Consider the following 14,451-nt stretch of genomic DNA (forward strand, 5'->3'; position numbering starts at 1 on the left):
ACGATGTTACGAGTCGTTCGGCCAAGTGGACTACTATAGACAAAGGCATCCAGTCTCTGAGGGAATCGGCCATCGTAGAGATGATCTATCACATCAAGCCGAATAACGGGGATACACCTATAGATCCAGATGAAGTTGAATGTACACGACCCATGTGGCGAAAACTCACACGGAATGCACCGTCATCATATGCCCATTCATTGGCAACAGTGACCTGGAATGACATAGTACCACTAACAGTGGATGAAATGGTTCATAAACTCCGAGAGTTCGAAGACAATCTCACTCCTTCCATCATCTCAGCTGTGAAAAAACTGTCCCAGGACCTCGACAAATTGAGGGACGATGTATCTGATTTATCCAGCTCCTCACGTGTACCAACACGCGTCTCAGCTATTAACAAAAGACGTCCTATTGTTCAAGAGAGGAGATACAGAAGGTATACGCCACGGGGTACCCTATGGTTTTACCTGCTGGATCACGGAGAAGACATGACAAAGTGGGATGGAAAACCTACTTCAGCTTTGGAGGAACGGGTGAGTGAACTGAAGAGGGGAGCAAGGGCCAAGACTGATCGTCCCATGAGAGCTACGGCTTCAGTTTCTGGTGAGCAGTTTCCCAGATGGAGTGGAAGAGCTGATTTTACTCCAGCTCCTGTGATAACGAAGAATAATCCCTTTCAACACGACTTAAGTGTCCAATGCTGTGACGACCATTAGAGGGGCCCTGCCTCCAGCCAGGTGGAGGTAGGGGACAATCGGATTTACTGGACTGTGTGGATCAGATGGCCTGGCACATCAGTCCCACAGAAGTATAAGGCTCTAGTAGATACCGGTGCACAGTGTACCCTGATGCCATCAAGCTGTCAAGGGGTGGAACCCATCTATATTTCTGGAGTAACAGGAGGATCCCAAGAGTTGACTGTGCTGGAGGCTGAAATCAGCCTGACTGGGAGGGAGTGGCAAAAGCACCCTATTGTGACTGGTCCAGAGGCTCCATGCATCCTCGGCATAGACTACCTCAAGAGAGGGTACTTCAAAGACCCAAAAGGGTACCGGTGGGCTTTTGGTATTGCTGCTTTGGAGACTGAGGAAATTGAGCAGCTGTCCACCTTGCCTGGTCTCTCAGAAGATCCCTCTGCTGTGGGGTTGCTGAAAGTTGAAGAACAACAAGTGCCAATTGCGACCACAACAGTGCACCGGCGGCAATATCGCACCAACCGAGACTCCCTGATTCCCATCCATCAGCTGATCCGTAGACTGGAGAGTCAGGGGGTGATCAGCAGGACCCGCTCACCCTTCAATAGCCCCATATGGCCAGTGCGAAAGTCTAATGGAGAATGGAGACTAACAGTAGACTATCGTGGCCTGAATGAAGTCACACCACCATTGAGTGCTGCCGTACCGGACATGCTAGAACTTCAGTATGAACTAGAGTCAAAAGCAGCCAAGTGGTATGCCACGATTGATATTGCCAATGCATTTTTCTCCATTCCTTTGGCAGCAGAGTGCAGGCCACAGTTTGCTTTTACTTGGAGGGGTGTCCAGTTCACTTGGAACCGACTGCCCCAGGGGTGGAAACACAGCCCTACCATTTGCCATGGACTGATCCAGACTGCACTGGAACAGGGGCAAGCTCCAGAACACCTGCAATACATTGATGACATTATTGTGTGGGGCGATACAGCGGAAGAAGTCTTTGAGAAAGGGAGGAAAATAATCCAAATCCTGCTGAAAGCCGGTTTTGCCATAAAACGGAGTAAGGTCAAGGGACCTGCACAGGAGATACAATTTTTGGGAATAAAATGGCAAGATGGACGTAGACAGATCCCCACAGATGTGATCAACAAGATAACAGCAATGTCTCCACCAACTAATAAGAAAGAAACGCAAGCTTTCTTGGGTGCAGTGGGGTTCTGGAGAATGCACATCCCAAATTACAGTTCGATTGTAAGCCCTCTCTATCATGTGACCCGGAAGAAGAATGATTTTAAATGGGGCCCTGAGCAGCAACAAGCCTTTGAGCAAATTAAACGCGAGATAGTTCATGCAGTAGCCCTTGGACCAGTCCGAACCGGACCAGATGTAAAAAATGTGCTGTACACTGCAGCTGGGGAGAACGGTCCTACCTGGAGCCTCTGGCAGAAAGCTCCAGGGGAGACTCGAGGTCGACCCCTCGGCTTTTGGAGTCGGGGATACAAAGGATCTGAGGCCAGCTATACCCCAACTGAGAAAGAGATACTGGCAGCCTATGAAGGGGTTCGAGCTGCTTCGGAAGTGATTGGCACTGAAGCACAGCTCCTCCTGGCACCCCGGCTGCCCGTGCTGGGCTGGATGTTCAAAGGCAGGGTCTCCTCTACACATCATGCAACTGATGCTACATGGAGTAAATGGGCTGCACTAATTACACAACGAACTCGAATAGGAAATCCCAGTCGTCCAGGCATTCTAGAAGTCATCATGGACTGGCCAGAGGGCAAAGATTTCGGAATGTCACCAGAGGAGGAGGTGGTGCGTGCTGAAGAGGCCCCACCATATAATAAACTGTCAGAAAGTGAAAAGCAGTATGCCTTGTTTACTGATGGCTCTTGCCGTATTGTGGGAAAGCATCGGAGATGGAAGGCAGCTGTATGGAGTCCTGGACGACAAGTTGCAGAAACTGCTGAAGGAGAGGGTGAATCGAGTCAATTTGCCGAGGTGAAAGCCATCCAGCTGGCCCTGGACATTGCTGAACGAGAAAAGTGGCCAGTACTTTATCTCTATACTGACTCATGGATGGTGGCAAATGCCCTGTGGGGGTGGTTGAAGCAATGGAAGCAGAGCAACTGGCAACGCAGAGGTAAACCCATCTGGGCTGCTGCACTGTGGAAAGATATTGCTGCCCGGGTGCAGAATCTGGTGGTGAAGGTACGTCATGTAGATGCCCATGTACCCAAGAGTCGGGCCACTGAGGAACACCAGAACAACCAACAAGTGGATAAAGCGGCTAAGATTGAAGTGGCTCAGATGGACTTAGATTGGCAACATAAAGGTGAATTATTTTTGGCCCGGTGGGCCCATGACACTTCAGGCCATCAGGGCAGAGATGCAACATATAGATGGGCCCGTGACCGAGGGGTGGACTTAACAATGGACACTATTGCCCAGGTTATTCATGAGTGTGAAACATGTGCTGCAATTAAACAAGCCAAGCGGTTAAAGCCTCTTTGGTATGGAGGACGATGGTTGAAGTATAAATATGGGGAGGCCTGGCAGATTGACTATATCACACTGCCACCAACCCGCCAAGGCAAGCGCCATGTGCTTACCATGGTGGAAGCAACCACCGGGTGGCTGGAAACATACGCTGTGCCCCATGCCACTGCCCGGAACACCATCCTGGGCCTTGAGAAACAGATTTTGTGGCGACACGGCACCCCAGAGAGAATTGAGTCAGACAATGGGACTCATTTCCGGAATAACCTTATAGATATTTGGGCCAAAGAGCATGGCATTGAGTGGGTATATCACATCCCCTACCATGCACCAGCCTCTGGGAAAATCGAACGGTACAATGGGCTGTTAAAAACTACACTGAGAGCGATGGGTGGGGGAACTTTCAAGCATTGGGATACACATTTACCAAAGGCCACCTGGTTGGTCAACACCAGAGGATCTGCCAACAGGGCCGGCCCAGCCCAGTCAGAACTTTTACATATTGTAGAGGGGGACAAAGTTCCCGTGGTGCATATGAAGAATTTGCTGGGGAAGACAGTCTGGGTTATTCCTGCTTCAGGTAAAGGCAAACCCACTCGTGGGATTGCTTTTGCTCAGGGACCTGGATATACTTGGTGGGTAATGCGGGAAGATGGGGAAGTCCGATGTATACCTCAAGGGGATTTGATTTTAGGGGAAAACAGCCAGTGAACTCAATTGTATGCTGTTGCCTGCTGTGTAATGCTTTTATAGCCCATCAACTAGATGTCTCCAGGTCACCAGCGACTGGCCCTGACTTCCCTCCAGCCATCATCCCAACAGAGAATGAACTTGGAACATCATGGACCGAATGGACTCGGCAGCATTATAGGGATTGGTCCATGCACTAAGAAAATGATTTTTTTTCCTCTTGGTCTGTATGTATATGGATGTATATATGTGGGAGAGCGATGGTGTATTGAAAATGTGGGATCTGAGCACGACGTGAATGGTATGGAATAAGGGGTGGATAATGTCCTGGGTTCAGCAGTAGCAGTCATGTTTTTTCCTTTGTGTTAGCTGGTGCAGTGCTGTGTTTTGACTTCTAGTTTTGAGAACAGCGTTGGTGAAGCCGATGTTTTCGGTTGTTGCTAAGTGATGTTTACCCTGACCAAGGACTTTGTGAGGCTCATGCTCTGCCAGGGAGGAGGGGAAGCTGTGAGGAAGCAGAGACGGGGCGCCTGACCCGGGCTAGCCGGGGAGGTATTCCATACCACAGCACGTCATGCCCGGGGTGGGGGGTAACTGGGAGTTACCCGGAAGGACAGGAGCTTCCGGGTGGAACTCGTTTTCTTGGCCGGTGGTATCGTATTCTCTTCCCTTGTTATTTTCCCTTATCATTGTTTTAGCTGATAGTAGCGGTGGTGATTTGTTGCTGGACTGTTCTTGTCTCAACCCGTAGGAGTTGCACTCTCTCGATCCTCCTCCCCGTTCCTCCGGGAGCGGGGAAGGGGAGAGCCCCGGTGCAGGGAGGGGGGGGGAGACGAACACGGACCTTGATTGTTGTCAGCTTGGCACCACTCACTGGGAGTGAGTGAACAAGTTACCTGACTGGGTTTAAACCACGACAGCACCAAACAGGCCGGCTACCGTGAGCCGCAGTACCTGGCATGCTCTCTGCTGGCACTGGGCACTTGGGTAAGTTCATTTGGGAAACTGTTACCAGGGCATCTGCACTGTAATGCCGATGTTTCGGGATCTTACTTCCTAGCTTTGATTACCCATACCAGTACCACCTAGTTCTCTGGGTTTTCTGCAGAAGCAGAGAAGAGAAGGCTGCGTGGAGACCTCATAGCAGCCTTCCAGTATCTGAAGGGAGCCTACAGGGATGCTGAAGAGGGACTCTTCATTAGGGACTGTAGTGATAGGACAAGGGGTAACGGGTTAAAACTGAAACAGGGGAAGTTTAGATTGGATATAAGGAGAAAATTCTTTCCTGTTAGGGTGCTGAGGCACTGGAATGGGTTGCCCAGGGGGGTTGTGAATGCTCCATCCCTGGCGGTGTTCAAGACCAGGTTGAATGAGGCCTTGGGTGATAGGGTTTAGTGTAAGGTGTCCCTGCCCAAGGCAGGGGGGTTGGAAAGAGATGATCTTAAGGTCCTTTCCAACCCTAACTATTCTATGATTCTTAAACAAGCCCCAAAACACCCCAAAACTAACTTGTCCTGCTTCTCCGAGGGGATACAGGATCACAGCCAGAAAACAGGCCAAAAACAGGACAAAATTGCCCCAAAACCAACTTGTCCTGCTTCTCCTGTGGGATACAGAAACAGAGACCCAAACCAGACCCAAAACAGGACAAAAACAGCCCAAACCCACCCCAAAACCACCTTGTCCTGCTTCTCCTATGGGATACAGGGTCAGAGCCCCAAAACAGACACAAAACAGGCAAAAAACAGGACAAAACCAGGGCAAAAGACACAAACCAACCCCCAAAACCGGCCCAAACCACCCCAAAATCACCTTCTCCTGCTTCTCCTATACGATACAGAGTAAGAGCCCCAAACCGGACCCAAAACAGGACAAAAACAGGACAAAACCACCCAAAACCAGCCCCAAAACACTCCCAAAACACCTGAAAACCACCTTGTCCTGCTTCTCCTGTGGGATACAGGGTCAGAGCCCCCAAAAAGAGGCAAAACAGGCCAAAACCAACCCAAAGCACGCCAAAACCCAGCCCAAAACCACCTTGTCCAGCTTCTCCTGTGGGATACAGAGCCGCAAAACAGGCCAAAACCAAGCGAAAACCAGGACAAAAGATACAAACCAACCCCCAAAACCAGCCAAAATCACACATAAATCACCTTGTCATGCTTCTGCTATGGGATACAGGGTCAGAGCACCAAAACAGACCCAAAACAAAACAAAAACAAAGCAAAACACCCCCAAAACCACCCCAAGATCACATTGATCTGCTTCTCCTGTGGGGTACAGGGTCACAGCCCCAAAACAGAGCAAAAACAACCCAAAACACCCCAAAACCCATCCCAAAACCACCTTGTTCTGCTTCTCCTATGGGATACAAGCTCAGAGCCCCCAAACAGCCCCAAAACCAGTCAAAACCCACCAAAACAGCCCCCCAAAACCCCAAAACCACCTTGTCCTGCTTCTGCTATGGGATACAGGGTCGGAGCCCCCCAAAAGAGGAAAAACAGGCCAAAACCAACCCAAAACACCCCAAAACCCAGCCCAAAACTACCTTGTCCTGCTTCTCCTGTGGGATACAGCGTCAGAGCCCAAAAAGCAGACCCAAAACAGGAGAAAAAAAAGACAAAACACCCCAAAACCCAGCCCAAAACCACCTTGTCCTGCTTCTCCTATGGGATACAGGGTCAGAGCCCCAAAACAGACCCAAAATAGGCTAAAACCAGTCAAAACCCACCAAAAAAGCCTCAAAACACCCCAAAACCACCTTGTCCTGCTTCTGCTATGGGATACAGGGCCAGAGCCTCCAAACAGACCCAAAACAGGCCAAAACCAACCCAAAACATCCCAAAAACCCAGACCAAAATCACCTTGTCCTGCTTGTCCTATGGGATACAGGGTCAGAGCCCCCAAAAAGCCCCAAAACAGGCTAAACCCAGTCAAAACCCACCAAAACAGCCCCAAAACCTGGCCCAAAACCACCTTGTCCTGCTTCTCCTACGGGATACAGAGTCAGAGCCCCAAAACAGGGGTAAAAGAACCCAAAACACCCCAACGCCCAGCCCAAAACAACCTTGTCCTGCCTTTGCTATGGGATACAGGGTCAGAGCCCCCAGACAGCCCCAAAACAGGACAAAAACAGTCAAAACCCCCCAAAACAGGCCCAAAACACTGCAAAACCCTAATGTAGGAAAAGGGCAAAGCCTTTATGATAAAACAATAATATAGAATAGTAGAAATGATTATGTTTGAGAAATTTATAAATCAATAGGGGGGTTTTGTATATTAGAAAATGTTGTAACTTTGCAATTTTGTGTCACGGCTGTTCTGTAACCAGTGTTGCAATGATAGTCTTAGTAGCAAAAACCTATGTCTATGGGTGGATTTAGAAAGGCATGTACTGGAGACTATACCCAAGTAGAACCTATGTGTATGGGTGCATTAGAAACGCATGTACTGGAGACTATACCCAAGTAGAACCTATGCATAAGGTAGCCAGAAGAGCATACCAGAAGCTGTAAGAAAATGCTAGCGTCCACACAAGGGTTGGGATATATCCAAGTAAGGAAAAGGTAAAAGAGGACAACCTGAGGAAGACTTCTTACTTCATCTGAGGAAGACTCCTTCATCGGAACGACCACCAGGCAACTGTGCAAGCGTAGAAGAGGCTGATGTCGTAACAATCCTGATGTGGCAGTCCTTAATGCATATGCATTAGCTAATGTTGTAATCCGTGTTAAACGTGTATAAATTGCGAACGCGATGTGATGAGGTTGAAACGAGATTTGGGTGCGTACCCCTGGTTTCCCAGCACTGCAATAAATCACCTCATATAACCATTCCGGTGGTTATGTGTTTGTTCCCACACTAACATTTTGGTGACCCAGATGGGACCTCGCGGGCATTGCTGAGGTGGATCGCGTCTCGATCCTGCTCCAGCCGGCACCGAGAGATTCTCGGGGAGCCATCAACCGCAACCGACCTCCGCTGCTCTCGACGGACCTCTGACACGGTAAGAAAGGTGCTTTTGATTTGGGTTATGGTACCGATTTCTAGTAAATGTATGGTATTGACCTTTGGTAAAGGTCTGGTAAAAGCCTGCCTGTTATATGCAGCGAAAAAGCTGCGTTTGGCTGGGCTAGTAGTAAAGCCTGCCTGTTAGACACGGCGAAAGCTGCGCTTGGTTGGGGCTAGAGAGCTCTCAGGGTAAAAGCCTAGGCGCCGTCCGTTAGACAGTAGCGAAAGCTCTGCAGGTTCGGCAGACGTGGTTTGGTATTGGTATTGGTATTTGTGCTGCAGGATCAGCATCTGTCTGTATAAATTGTGTAACACTGGGGGGTGTGTGCGTGTTGTGAGAGAAACTTGTTTTAGAGATCTCTGTATTTACAAAATGCCGTCGATTCCTAAGTCGTCTACATTAGGTTGTATCTTAAACCATTGGAAGGAGGGTGGATTCGGGCAAAGTATGCGGAAAAGTAAACTGATTATTGTAATGTCTGGTGGATGCAATATGAACTAGAAGATCAGGAAAAATGGCCTGAGAATGGAACTTTACAGTATAATACTATCTTGCAGTTGATGTTGTATTGTAAAAGGGAAGGAAAATGGGATGAAGTACCATATGTGGATCTTTTCTTTACCTTAAGAAACAATGATAAGTGGCAGAAATCTTGCAGAATAATGGTTGTTAAGGCAAGCAATGCTGGAGAGTGTAAGGGTTGTGCTGGAGAAAAGGAATGTGTGAAATGCCTTGCCTTAGGGAATAGTCGACATCAAAAGGATGAGGAAGATTTCGGTTTGTTAGTAGCTCCGCTATTGACAAATGAAGAAAGGGGGGAGCAGGAGGAAAGTGATAGTGATCTTGAGAGTGAGGAAGGGTGTGAAAATAGGGGAGGTCAAGAAATAAATCCCCCTGTCACCCCAGTCTCACACAGAACTCGCCAGAGGGGAGGGCGAGAAGGAAAAGCACAGCCTCAAGCAGCTAGTGCGGTGCTTGCTCCTTTAAGGCAAGGAGTCGGAACTGGGGGACCAGTGTACGTTAAAGTACCTTTCTCTCCCAGGGATTTGGTTATATGGAAACAATCAGCAGGAACATATAGAGAAAATCCTGATAAAGTAGCTCGAGTAATGAAAATGGTTATGAAAACTCAAAACCTGGACTGGGATGATATACAAGTGCTTTTAGATACCCTTATGGACTCGACAGAAAAAGAGATGGTGCTGCAAAGTGCTTGGGAGAGGGTCTGGGAAGATATAGGACAGGGATTAGTTACGGGAAATATAGATGAAAACTTCCTGATGGAAGACCCCATGTGGGATTATAACACACAAGGAGGAATGAGAAATTTACGGAGATTTCAAGACTGGGTAGTTTTCGGAGTACAACATGCTATGCCCAAAATGATAATTTGGTCAAAATTGTATAATGTTAGACAAGAGAAGGCAGAATCACCATCTGCCTTTCTAGAGAGACTTAAAGAGACAGCAAAGAAATATAGAGATTTAGATGTGGAAACGGAACAGGCTAAAGCACAATTAGCCTTGATTTTCCTGGGGCAGTCTCAAGATGATATCAGAAAGAAACTGCAAAAACTAGAAGGGGCAGATAACCTGGACAGACTGTTAGAGGTGGCTTGGAAGGTGTATAATAATCGGGGAAAAAGAGAGCTCCTGGAGACAACAACAGAGTTTACTGGCAGTGATACAGGGAACAGAACAAGGTTTCCCTAACCCTAGGGGAAGAGGACGAGGAAATATGCGAGGACGGGGACGAGGCAGAGGATTTTATAATCCAAGGATGGGAATGAGCACAGAAAGAATAGGATATAATCAATGTGCACTTTGCAAGCAAGAAGGACATTGGAAAAATGAATGTCCATCCGGGGGGGGCAGTTCATGTCTCCAAGAAATCCTTTTGCAGGATCCGACATAGCTAAAACAATGGTGTTGGGGGAATTTGATAATCAGAGCTGACTAGGCCAAGTAGAAAATAAGGAGCCCCTTGTAAAAATCCAATTAGGAGAGTAAGAAGTAAAATTTTTAATAGACACAGGGGCCACTTATTCAGTTTTAAATGATTTGCACGGAAGAATAGGAAAGAAAACAATGACAATTGTGGGAGCCACAGGGAAAGAACCCCTGCAACCCCTAGACTTACGATTTAGAGGAAAACAATTGACACATGAATTTTTATATGTGCCTGAATGTCCCATTCCTCTATTGGGACGGGACTTATTAAGTAAATTGGATGCTACAATTGCTTTTGAAAACAGCGAATTGATAATGCAAATCCCTGAATCCAAAGCAGGACAGATTCTAGTTCTCAAAGACAAATCTATTCCACAAATTCCAAAAGAAGTGGAACAGGCTGTAATACCGACAGTTTGGGAAACCAAAATCCCGGGAAAATCAAAAGCAGCTCAGCCAATAGTAGTAGAATTAAAAGACGGAGATAAACCAGTAAGGATTAAACAATATCCATTAAAACTAGAAGCAAGATATGGAATTATAAAAACAATTGAGAAATTTTTAAAATACCAAATTTTAGAAGAATGTGAATCAGAATATAACACACCAATTTCCCCGGTAAAGAAACCAAACTGTGAGTATAGATAAGTACAAGACTTGAGGGCAATAAATGAAATAACAAAAGACATCCACCCGGTGGTGGCAAACCCTTATACATTGCTAACATCTGTGAAGGAGAAACATAAATGGTTTACAGTAATTGATTTAAAGGATGTCTTCTTCTGCATTCCTCTTGATAAAAATAGCAGGAAACTGTTTGCATTTGAATGGGAAAATCCACAGAATGGACGGAAAACACAATTGACATGGACCAGACTTCCACAAGGATTCAAGAACAGTCCGACCCTATTTGGAAACCAATTGGCCAAGGAATTGGAAGCATGGACCACCCAAGGAGAAATACAGGTACCAAGATCACAATACCTTTTGTTACAATATGTAGATGACATTTTTATTGCAACAGAACAAAGGTCCCAGTGCATAAAGGTGACAATTGAAATTCTGAATCAGCTAGGCTTGAATGGTTATAAAGTCTCAAAAGGCACAAATTACATGCATGACTGTGCTGTATCTGGGATGTGAGAATTCACAAGGGCAGCGAAAACTGGGAATAAATCGCATAGAGGCAATCTGTGCCATCCCAGAACCACGAAACTTGCATGAACTAAGAATATTTTGGGGCATGACAGGGTGGTGCAGATTATGGATAATGGACTATGGACTTATTGCCAAACCCCTGTATGAAGCCCAAAAATCACATGACTTTGTTTGGGACAAACCACAGAAAGTGGCCTTCAAAAATCTGAAGGAGGAGTTAACAAAATCACCGGCATTGGGACTCCCAGATTTGACAAAAGGTTTTCAATTGTTTGTCCACGAAAGACAGAGGTTGGCAATGGGAGTATTAACTCAGAAACTCGGAAGCTGGAAAAGACCGGTGGGATATTTCTCAAAACAACTGGATCCGGTGAGTACAGGATGGCCCTCATGCTTGAGGGCAGTAGCAGCAGCTGTCATTTTGATCCAAGAAGCTAGGAAATTAACTTTGGGAAAACATATCGATGTGTTTGTGCCACATATGATAACCACTGTTCTAGAACAAAAAGGGGGGCATTGGTTGTCCCCTAGCCGGATGATGAAATATCAGGCAATCCTAATGGAACAGGATGATATAAACTTGAGAACTACTAATCTGCTAAACCCAGCAGCTTTTCTAGGAACTGACCTAGAAGAAGGAACTCTTGAACATGACTGCATAGAAGTCATCAAACATACATATGCAACCAGAACGGACTTAAAGGATGTACCTCTTGAACGACCAGACTGGGAACTCTTCACAGATGGAAGCAGTTTTGTGGAGAACGGGACACGATACGCAGGGTATGCTGTGACAACGCAACAAGAGGTAGTCGGAGCCAAAGCACTGCCTCCTGGAACATCGGCCCAATGGGCAGAATTAATAGCTCTCACAAGAGCGTTGGAACTGAGCAATGGCAAAAAGGTAAATGTATGGACAGCCTCAAAATATGCATTTGGTGTGGTACACATTCATGGAGCATTATGGAAAGAACGGGGACTTTTATCCTCACAAGGGACTAACATAAAGTATCAAAAGGAAATTTTAGAATTAATAATTGCTGTGCAAAGACCTAAACAGGTAGCCATCATGCATTGCAAGGCGCATCAAGGAGGAACTTCAAAGATATCTGAAGGAAATACACTGGCAGATCAAACGGCCCGACAAATAGCCTGGAGGGTATGGAACATGATGGCTTTGATACCTCTGAAGGTAAGCCCGCTCCACACCTATCTTCCATAAAGTCCAAACTATTCAAAAGAAGATGAAAAGTTAGCAGGACTCTTAAAAGCCCAAAAGAACTCTGAAGGGTGGTATGTAACAACAACAGGACAAGTAATAGCGCCACCGACAATAATGCGGAAAATTCTACAAACTGAACATCAGAAATGTCATTGGGGTGCAGAAGCATTGGTAACTTATTTAAAACGAGGAATAATTTCCACACAGATGTTAACTATGGCAAAAGCAGTGGGATCGAAATGTGAAATTTGTTTGAAAAACAATCCAGTCGTAAAAAGACAAGTTGAAATGGGAAGAATTAGAGTAGGAATGGAACCAGGAGATTATTGGCAGGGTGATTTTGCGGAACTACCGAAGGTACAAGGATACAAATATCTGTTAGTAGGGGTTGACACTTTTTCTGGATGGCCGGAGGCCTTTCCCCGTCGCACCTATCAAGCAAAAGAAGTGGTGAAGTGGTTGCTTAAAGAAATCATTCCACGATTTGGAGTCCCTTTAGGGATATCATCAGATAGGGGTCCACATTTTATTGCAACCACAGTACAAGAAGTTAGTAAACTGTTAGGAATATCATGGAACTTACACACTCCTTGGAGGCCCCAATCTAGTGGACAGGTAGAAAAGATGAATCAGACAATAAAGAGACAGATCAGTAAAATATGTCAGGAGGCTAAAATAAAATGGCCACAAGCATTACCTATAGCTCTGCTAAGAATCAGAGTAAAACCCAGAAGCAAAATGTCAGTAAGCCTCTATGAGATCCTCTATGGAAAGCCGTATGAAGCGCCGGAACCCAACCCTAATACCCCTATTAAAGGGAATCAGGATGTTTATAATTACGTGCTGTCTCTCGGTAGAACCTCAACTCGACTGCGGAGCACTCTGGTGTGGAATAGGCCACTGTCCCTGTAAAATCCAGCACATGACATCCAACCAGGAGACCAAGCATACGTCCGGAACTGGAACGAAGAACCATTAAAAGAACGGTGGGACGGACCGTACCAAGTACTGCTAACTATGTTTACAGCAGTAAAGGTAGAAGGGGTGGATTCTTGGATACATTATACACGAGTAAAGAAAGTTCCAAAGGTTTGGGAAACACAGATATTAGGCCCTACGAGACTAAAGCTGAAATGTAAATAAGATGTCTGGGTTCTGTTACAAAACTTTGATTGTCATTTGGTCACTAACACAGCTGGTATCTATTCTTATCCTAGGAATTCCTCAGAAAAATGTTTTGACAAAACTTAAAACAAGATGCCATTCTGACCTGCAAGTTCACAGAAACCATTCTGATAAGACCAACACTAATAAAGGTAGTTTGGGAAAAGGTAAATGGTCTTATAGGACTGAATCTGCAATTGGCCACAGCAAAATTGAAGTTATGGGAAAAAGGACTAAAAGATCAGTGAATTCAGCACAGATAATCCAATCATATTTCTCAAAAATGAAAAACACGAGCAGAATAACAGCATGTTTGCCGATACCCAAAGCAGCAGGAGAACCAATTGAATGGGAAATAATAACACTTCCACTTCCAGAAACCAATAAAACAGTGGCCTGTCAGGAAAAAGAAACAATAAAGAATGTGACAGTGACAGAATATCAAAAGGAAGGAGTTCTAGGTGCCTCTATAACAGAATCATTGTGCAAAGAGAAATTAAACACCCAATTCACTACCTATGAAGAAGGAATTAGAAAATGCATTTATGATAAAGAAATTAAAATAATTCAACAAACAAGAGAAAAGACATGGGAGTGCCAAGAGAAAAATAACTCACAGGAAACTTGGGATACAATTTGGTCAGTAGGTATCCTGCAAAAATTTCAATATGGAGGAGGGATACCTTGGTGTTTAAGATGGACCGGAAAACAAAGCATAACAGAGGACATGAGCTGATTGGTCAAACAGAAAGATTAGCCAGAATAACAAGGAAGGGATTCAGAGATATAAATTTGCAACTGCAAGCAGCAACTTAAAATGACCTTGCAGAACAGAATGGTATTGGACATGTTACTGATTAAAGAACATGGTGTTTGTGAATATTTAAAAGACAGAATAGACCACTGTTGTATTCATATTCCTAATGTAACTGCAGACGTAGAATACAGTATTTCTCAATTGACCAAAATTGAACAAGAAGCAGAAAAGGAAAAAGAATATATTGAACAAAATTGGATCGGGGCGCTCTATGATGATTCGGGCCTTCACCTCACCGGGTGGGT

This window comes from Pezoporus flaviventris, unplaced genomic scaffold (genome assembly GCF_033815535.1).
Source record: "Pezoporus flaviventris isolate CSIRO_AGI_PZ_B2104156 unplaced genomic scaffold, CSIRO_AGI_Pfla_v1 ptg000101l, whole genome shotgun sequence".
NCBI lineage: Eukaryota > Metazoa > Chordata > Aves > Psittaciformes > Psittacidae > Pezoporus > Pezoporus flaviventris.